The following is a 9741-nucleotide window of genomic DNA, read 5'->3' as shown; positions in this document are numbered from 1 at the left end:
AGTTTGTCCTTGGAGGGTTAATTCAAATTTTGTCTAAATTATGTAGGTTGTGCAATTTAAGGCCTTGTAAATACTATTTAATTTATCAGACGTCTCTATGTTATAATTTCTTTGTTTGTGTATAGGCTTTGCCTGTCACAGGCACTGCAGCCGGCTGGTTATTTTGAGAGTGTGTCTGTGTTTATGTAAATTAGATGCCTGCGACTTATTTAGACTGACATTTCCTGTTTACTAATGAGTAACTAATGACTGACTGCAGAGACTGGGTTAAGGACGACTTATATTGGTGTTTTAAGGGAAGAATTGCTTTTATTTCTACTTTGTTGGCATTACGGTTGTTAAATACGATGACTACTTTATAATACATGTCTGTCTCATTTTGCATGTGTGCGAGTGGCTTTCAAATGTAGTTTTGTAATGTAACCTGTACACTCCATGGAGGAAACAGACCATGGAGTTTTGGAAGAAGATAGCAGAGATATGACTGGCTTTACGTTTAGTCTTGTGTTGACTCCAATAACGGATGGTCAGACAGGGCTGGTTGAAACAGAGGTGCGTGTTTGCTGTGAAATAGGGGCCACTGACCATGACTCAAAACATAAAGGCTGTGAGATTAAAATTACTGTGAGTAACGGTTTGACTTTTGATTAGGGAAATAATATGCTTACTTTTGGGTCTATGAAGATATTTGACCTTCAGTGATGTTATGAGAGGTTTCAGTTTTCTTTTTCTTTTTCTTTTGACTTGCTCTTTCTGATCATGGAAGGCATGTCCAAAATACTCGTATGAAAGCGTATTTTGTGTGATTTTAACTGTGTGAATGCTGTCAGTATTTGATGTGAGTGACTGGGTGATTTGTCTGAGTAAGTGAAAAGGGGAAGTCTGAGAGAGAAAGGCAGTGCGTGTGAGACGATTTATGGCGTCTGAAAGAGGTTAGAGCATTTAAAAGGTGTGTATGGAATAAAGGAGTGTGAAATATATTTCTTGTGTGATGAAAAGTAGGATGTGCTAAAGTTTGAAAGTGTTTTTAATTCAAGAAAACAAAAAACAAAGGAGTTAGATTAGTTTGAGGAACAGGAAATATTGCTCTGTGTACCGGGGCTGCAGCGACAGGAAATAGTGAACAGGAACTGTGCATGCCCATATATGGGAACTGAGTGTGTACAGAAAGAACACAGAGAGAGAGATTAACTCTAGGCACATGAAGCAAATGAAGCCTTTAAGAAAAAAATGAATATAATACTAATTATATGGTTTAGTGTGTCAATACAGGTGGGCGTCTTTCAACTTTGCAACCTTGAGTTCAGCAGCAGAAAAGTAGATTAAAAGAATTGGGAGAATAAGCCAGTTTTTGGCTCGAAATTGTGCGGCTGGATCTCTCACTTTGTCCCTGAAGCGGAGAAGAAGTTCAAAGGACAGTTAATCGCCTGATGAAGACCGATAGAACATCGTGGACTTGAATACAGCAGGCAAACGACAGTGCCACTGATCCATTAACACTGATGACGACTGACGACCAGCAGCAGCATGTAAGAGTAATGTAACATGTACTGTGAAAATACAGGCTGGGCAGTTGAACAGTGGGATAAAGAATTGTGGAAGAGCACTGGACATTGAGTGATATTTTGCCATGCTGGGACTTAATCTGAAAGAAAGACTGTAAAGAAACAGAGAAGAAGACAGCAGCCGAGTTGAGACTGTGTTTGCTGGAGCTTTGAAGCCCGAATAGGACATTGTGCAGAGAGGACTAGTGAGAGATGAAGCTGGACGAGTTTGACTGCGAGAAGATAGGAGATGATTGGATTGAAAATTGAAACCTGAACTCATGAATTGTTTAGGGATGTCCACCATAGCATAACAAAGAGGTAAACATTAGAAAAGGTAAGAATAATGAAAGAAATAATTGTTATTACCTTAATGAATAGAAAACACACATACAAATTGTTACATGTGAGATTATTTTTGAAATGAATCAGAAGTGAGATAGTTTGAATCTAGAGCTCAGTGCAAAGATGCATAAATTAAATATGAATACATGAAAATGCAATGAATACATAAGGATGCAATGAAGAAGCAGCTTACATTCAATTAACATAAAACGCAAGGAAGAACACGCTTACATACATGGCATAATTGGTATTTTGACTAGAAAAGAGAAGTGGGTCGTTTAGGCGTCCGTGATAATAATGAAAATGTCTTAGTTTGTTATTTTCAGGAGTAAAGCAGACCCAGGCCAATTCTCCAGATGCAGGAGTCTGAAGAAATTACAGGTTAACATGAATGGATATGTTAAGGCAAGTTTCTGGTTGAATTGTTTACAGTGTCCAGGAACCTGAGAGCAAGCCTAACTGCTGGCGGAAGGCCAGGAGGGCTGTGATTTAAGGTGGGAAATTAAAGTTGGGGTTAGTGATTCGGGGACGGAGAAAACTGACTCTTTAACTGGAGAATGGGAAAGTGTCTGTGAGACTGTGAAGCCATATATGCAAAATAGCACACACAAACATACGCAATGAAGATCGGCTTGCTACTTGTATGAGTGATAGAATGGTGTGAATGTTTAATAAAGTGATTAAAGTGTTTATAAGAGTGACTCAGGAGTGCTCTTGCACTGATTGATCAGAGTAAGTGATTAGTATAGAAAGAAAATGAAAATAATCGAATAATGTGATAAAGTTTAAACATGTATTTATTTTGCCAAGTTAAATTGTTGAGATATGGCTGAGTATGGAAAAAGTTTGAGAGCTCGTGTGAATGTGGACAGAGGAGCTTGCTGTGTGTGTGTGATTGAGGCCTTAAAGGAGGGGTAGATTGTTCAGAGGTGCAAATTTGATTAAGAGGTTTATAAATTAGTGTTGACATATTGTGAGAACGTGCTTATATGTTAAGGTTGAATGTGAGTTTGGTAAAGTGCTTAAAGGGGATCTCGTGTACAAAACGGTGTAGCTTTTTTTTACGTTTTGGGTGTGGTCTATGGGTGAAATTTAAGATTGTTGAAGATTTTTGAGGTTGTTGTTTTATTTTTAAAGAGGGAGTGTTAATAAACATGGACATGTTTAAGGGTTTTGTAACAGTGCACTTATAAAGAAAAACCTGTCAGGTGATTTTGTTTTGTACTTTGATGAGCTAATACTCAGCTCTCTTTTTCTCATTTGTTGTAAGCAGGCCTGCAAAGAGTGGATAACAGCGCTGACAAAGTAAAAGGATTGCCATGAGCCAATCCAGTCTAAAAGCAGAAAGAACTATTTTCTTAAAAACAAAGTAAAACAAATAAATGAGTTGATGTTGCTGAGAGTGAAGACTGAATATTTGCGAGATAGTCTCCACTGTCAGCAATACCTGATGGTAATGCGTGTGAGTGAATGTGTGGGAATGGACAGGTGAATGGACGGACGAGGCAGACCATAGGTTGGACCGACTGGACACTGACAAAAGACTGGACTAAGGTTGGACATATGACTGATAATTGTTCTGTTTTAACTTTTTTATATTACAGGTTGGATGAAGTGGAGAAACTGAGTATAAAAGGTGATGTTCTGGTTAACACACAGGTTTTGTTTCTAGGACGTTTCAAGGATGCAGGCTGTGGATGGAGCCAAGAAAAGATTTGACATGATGATTAATTTGATTTCATTCCTTAAATACAGGTTTGAAGCTCCGGAGCATTTATACATAATATGATAGGACTAAACTTTTCTTTTAATTCCCTAACCTGAGTGAAGGATTTTGAGTTTGTAACACATGAGATGTGTCACAAAAAGGGGGGTGTTAATATATGCGATTAGCTACATGAAATGTGTTCTTTTAGGGTTACTAGGCAAATGTCTACGTGACCTTTACCTAATAACCTTTGTGAGGATAAACTTGTTTACCGACTTGCTCTCTTGTAGAACAGACAGACTTAGAAAAGGGGAACCTCAGCTCTGAGTTCTGAGAATAACTCTGTTAAGTTGACAGGAAACACGTCGAGACAGCAATATAGGGCAAATGTGTTAGAGCTTGTAATTAAATGTGGGTTTGAAAAGAGGAAGCAAATTTGGTACAGGATGTGCTTGAGATGATCAGATGAGAAAAGGAGAAGGTCAGGAAGAGTTTAAACTAAGATTGAGAAAGTAAATGGGGTAAAAGGGGGTGTAGCTTCAGGGCAGTTCACAGCCTGGCGTAAACGCAAGGTGCTGTCACACAGCTTAAGTTATTTGGTTGATTTATTTTATGACAAAATAATAACAAATGAAGAACAATACAGAATCCAAATCTGAACCAAAGAACAAAATAGTGAAATGTGGATTATTGGGTTTTTCTCTGTATATATGAAGTATTTGTAATGTGTATCTGCTAATGAAGGCTTGTAGAGGCCAGTTTATACTCACAAACAAGTGCTCAGCCAGACTGAAAAACAGGAAGCTTTAGTGCACAAGGCATATTAATAAATATAGACACAAAAAGAGGAACTCCCCATATAAACAACGTTCAAAAATGTGTGAAGTAAAGTACCGAAATAACACTATATAAGTCACAGCTGATGATTCTAATGTTAGAGAGCTCTTGCAACTGGCGTCTGAGCTGTGCAGAGGTCTCTCTTAAGACAGGTACTTATGTGTAGGTTAGCATGAGGTTGAGTCCAACAGAAGCAAGGCACCTAAATGTGCACAGCATGCAGCAGGGGTGGCCAAAATAATATAGGAAACAGATAATCTGCCTTAGGATGACTGTATTAATAACGTGTTGTACAGTATTATTTTATGTTTGTCATAACAGTGATGTCTCTATTTACAGGTTGAGTTAATTTTATACACAATGCATAACTGTGCTTGTTTAGAGTTGATGTTCCGTCCAAAAGGGTTTTAAGCTTCACTGGTGAGAGTGTCCAGGTGATACATGTTGAGGGAAGATGAGAACATAGCAGGTTAATTGCATGCGCGCTTACAAACACACATGATTTAAATATAGGCCAGGCCAGAGACCTGGACTTGATGTAGCTTTCAACTTTACAGCTCCTAACTTGTAGGAATGGCGTGGAGTGTAATGAATAAATGCAAAACATGCTTACAGACACAAACATGACAGGGGTTTATTTTACAGGGTAAAGGTGGACCACAGGTTGCTTTGTTTCTGCTTAGCAACTCCTGAGGTAAAAGGTGTTAAAGATAAATATGCAATAAGTGAACAGGAAATGTGTAAGGGTGAGCCGGGTGAAACAAAATGTTGTAGATAATGGAAACTTGTCTAACGGGCATTAACAGTAACCTTTGCATGTTATGTATATGCTTGAGGCCAAAAGAGGCGTAAATCCAGATAGAAAACTTTGAAGTGTGCTTTTAGCGGAGATTTAGGCTGACATGGGGATGGTGTGCATTTTACTTGGGTTGTGTTTAATAAGACTAAAAGCGTTGCTCACACACATAAAGAGTATTGAGATTAAATAAAGTTAATATAATGGATAGAGCCCAGAACAGGAAAATACATAAGTAAAATCAAATGTAATGTTTGATTTCACTTTTATTGGGAAACAATCAGGCTAGAAATGTGAGTAACCTATGTTTAAACTGTGAAAACACTCTCCACATACATTAAAACTGTGCAACTCTGAGTGGGCCATGCAATCAAGCAACTGTTACATATCTGTATTAAACTAGCCAACATAGACTCACCACAAATGATGTTGCCCTGCAGCGGGGCAGAAAAAATCATTTGCAAACCAGGGATCTTATGTTGATTATCATATTCTTACTTATGTACACACACACACACAGAAGGGAAAATTTCAAAACAAAAAAAAAAAAAAAAAAAAAAAAACGCTTAACCTGTCAAGCACAGGAGTAAAATAAAAATCTTTTGGGCTTTGTTAAAATTTCTTTAGTAAAAGTGTAAAAGGCCAAACCTAGGAAGTTCGGCAAACAGGAAAGTTCCTTGAGTATCAGGAGTTAATAGTCAGGAAACATTTCTCACATTAACGCCTTATATCTGACAAATCATTGACTCATAGATGCAGATAGACATACAAGTGCACATACATCCAGATGTGCATTTAGACATTAAAAGTGTAGAGACATGTACACACAGATTGGCAAACCGGTACAGAGTCTAGCTGAAGAGCTTAACAAAGTAGACGTGGCAGTAGGGTTTGTGATTTGGCCTGATATGATATTGTGAACCAACTTTGAATAATGACAGGAACCTGAGATGAACACAGTAAGTTAGTAAGGTGTAGCAGAGAAAGGTTGTTTGTTTTCTATCCCTTACAGGAGAAGATTTCCACTAGAGAGGGACCCAGAAAAGGAGCGGAGATTACCTAAGCATGAAGTGTTTTCAAGTGGGGGCTGGTGTTTTATTGCTGGACCACCTAGAGGACATGAGGTTGTTGTCGGATTTGCTGAGTCAGGGGGCGGCTAGAGAGGGTCAGAGCGAAGGTAGTGGACCTGGGAATGGTGTAGTGACGTCTTTGGAAGACGTCAAAAGGGGGAATTGTGGAATTACAGGGATTATTTTACATAACCATCATCTTATCATTGCATTAATTATCATTTCATCAAAGTGTTTATTGAAGCTGCTGGCATTATGGTATAATTTATATTATAGGGGTTATCATAATCAAATATTAACATGTTTATTACAGGTACAGTTATAACTACTTTAAAATGATTGAGTTAAATATATATATATCATAACTCATATGCTGAGTATATGGGTATAGTAAAATAGTAGCTGAGCAAAGGCCTGAATGTATTCAGCTTCTTGTGGTATTTGAGTTTGCTTAGTTACAGGTGACGGAAGGATGTCCAGTCCATGGTGACCTCAAAGGCCTTAGGTCATCACTATATTCGGAAGAGTATGCCACAAGGAGGAACCTCTGTGTTTGCATTTAATTCTTAAAATACATGAATGTTCTGTACATGCAAATTATGTGCTTGTAAACGCAAGAAGGGGCGTTACAATACCCTGATGTTATAAAAGCAATCTAGAGTGTATTTTGGGTAGAGATGTACAACTGTTTTGCAGTTTACACCTCTCCACGCTGCGTGCATTCATTAAAATCAATTGTTTGATTGACCTCTTCTGGACCATCATTGTTTTACTCTCATCCTCAATTTCGGACCCGTAACAATGGAGAGCAGTCCCATGAATTTATTTTTTTAAGACGTGACTTAAACAAAGTGACTGACTTTATCCAGGTTAGTTCTGATCCTCAAATTCATGACCTGAACCCTTGAGTTAGGAGCCTAAAGTAGGAGACCGTGAGAAGCTTCAAATCTAATCAATGAAAGTTTTAAACTGATTGCACATCTAACAGAGGGCTAGTGTTATGTAATGAAGATGGAGTAATGTGGTTTTGTTAAAAAGTGGGGAAGCTGGGTTTGAAAATTCGTTGGTCCTCACTAGTTGGTTTAAACAAACTCAGTAAAAACTAAGTAATGGCAGCTTTTTGTATTCTCCTAAAATCTCTTCATTGTGTGCAGAATATTGTAACACCCTGCGTATATCAGCAAATACCAGCAAACTTTCATTCTAGAAACAGGAACACAAAAACCAAAAGGTACAAACACATCACCTTCTTCCATATAAGCACCACGATGCTCTTAGTGGTTCGTTAGTTGAATGTGAAGTTGTTTCTGATTACAAAGCTCTTGGTACTGTGTGGGACTTCCTCTGAGATGAATACAGGAAGTGTTTACACCTACTTTCACCTCACAATTTAATTTTGAATGAGACAACGTCACAACCCAACAGACGATCTCACTTTAAAGTGGTGTGACTGACTTGGCTGATTAGTGAACAGTGAAAACTTCTAATCAATTCACAAAAGGCCGAGTCAAAGGAGTTTCTAAGTCTCTTTTTCCCAAACCTTCTCTGCTCTCATAAGCATTTTACCAACAGTACAAATACCTATGAAACGCTTTGCTTTCACTTTAATTACAAATTAAATAGTTTATTTAATGCTTGCATTCAACAAAAATGAATCAACCATTAATTTCATAAAGGTCCAGCTGCAAGGTGCAGTCTCCACACACCTACTATTACTTATTTCTAATTTCAAAGTTGCACATTAGAGCTCTGAAACTTTAAACTGCACATGTTTAAACGATACTGGTTACTCCCTGTATTCAGCTCTGACGCTCACCCACAGACTGAAAAGGAGACAAGGAAATGACTTTAGTTTGTCGACAGATCAGAGTGGAAACAGTTTTATTGGTTGAACAGAAGTTCTTGGTGATAAATAGCCTGTAAATGCTGCTCCTGCTTCTCCTGCATAAAGTTCCAGCATTGCTACATTTCAAACACCCACACCTGTCTGCTCCCATCTTCCCACACATATACTGGGAAACTGTGGGAGCCATCTGTACATTTTCATACTTGATCCCTGATATAAACTGGGGGTGACACACAACAAATAAACACAACAAATAAATGGATCTGGCTGTATGGGTACTTAATGATCAAGCTGGCAGTAATGTTGTGGTGTTTAGTAGACAGGAGGATGGGAAGTGTAAGAGGAAATGACACACAGGACATGGTTTGAGGTAGATTCATACCCAGGCCCTGCAGTGAGCACTATAACCTTCAGTACATTGGTCATCTGCTCAGCCAGGTTAACTATAACAACACTGTAAATTCAGTCTGACAGTGAGTTAGTGAGAGTTAGTTACAGTGAGTCAAACTCACTCCCTCCTCCAACTATGACGGCCTAGACAGAGACTTTATGCAAGCTTCTTTGAAGTTGGCAGACAGTGAAGGTGAAGGTGAGCATAACTGAGTTCTAGCGACTCGTTCTTACTTTAATAACTGGTAAATTTCACTGAAGTTCAAAACAACTCTCAAACCTCCAGGAAGGAGACAACAGAAGTATTTATTTTTACCTTCAGTGTAATTTCTTCCATTGCCTAAGCTGGTGAAAGGTTGTTGTTGTTGTTGTTGTTGCTTTCAATTTGTAAGATTCCTGCATGAAATGATTTGATCAAATTTTTTTAATTTTATATTTATATTTTATGTTGATTTCTAAACAAATTAATTATTATGCCTCTTTATTCCTAAGAAAACAGTCAGCTTTGAGATGTGGTGTTTTTTTGTTTTAGATAGCAGAGTGCAGAAAGTAGACAGCAGGGTGATAAGAGTGTGAGGGGATATGACACAGGAAATGATCTGAGGCAGAATCAGACCCAGGCCCTGCAGTGACGACTCTAATTTTATCCATCTGTTAAGCTGCTGAGATGTTGTTGTTGTTGTTGCTTATAAATTTAGTTTGTAAGATTTCTGCATGGGATGATTTGATCAGATATTTTTAGTTTTATATCAACTCTACGATTTATTTTGAGTATTTAATATTAAATAATTTCAGAATGCAACATCAACAAGTGATGGTGATTTATAAATAAATAAATAAATAAATATTCCTCTTTATTCCTTAAGCCAAACACGATATTCAGATGAGAATAAAATGCCAGAAACGTTTTATAACCTGGAGAAAAAAAAAATCTATCTGCTTCATGTGTTGCTCTCAGAGGTTGAACCAGCTGTCGTCAAGTTTTCAAAGTCAAATTTGGTCTGAAACTCTTTTCATTCACACCTACGGCATCAGGGAAACTTCACAGTACTGATCTACACCATTGTGTGATGGATGCATCTAAAAAAGTTGAAGGAAGTGATAAAAAGGAAACAACTCATTCAGTAACTTGAGTTTTCTGATGATCTGACAGAGTGAAGAGTCAGACGCTGTTCTTCTGAAGTTTAACAACTTTTCTGCATCAG

Source organism: Oreochromis aureus, linkage group 3, assembly GCF_013358895.1.
Source record: "Oreochromis aureus strain Israel breed Guangdong linkage group 3, ZZ_aureus, whole genome shotgun sequence".
NCBI classification, from domain to species: domain Eukaryota; kingdom Metazoa; phylum Chordata; class Actinopteri; order Cichliformes; family Cichlidae; genus Oreochromis; species Oreochromis aureus.
The sequence above is the reverse complement of the archived record's forward strand: the minus strand, read 5'-3'. Positions refer to the sequence as shown.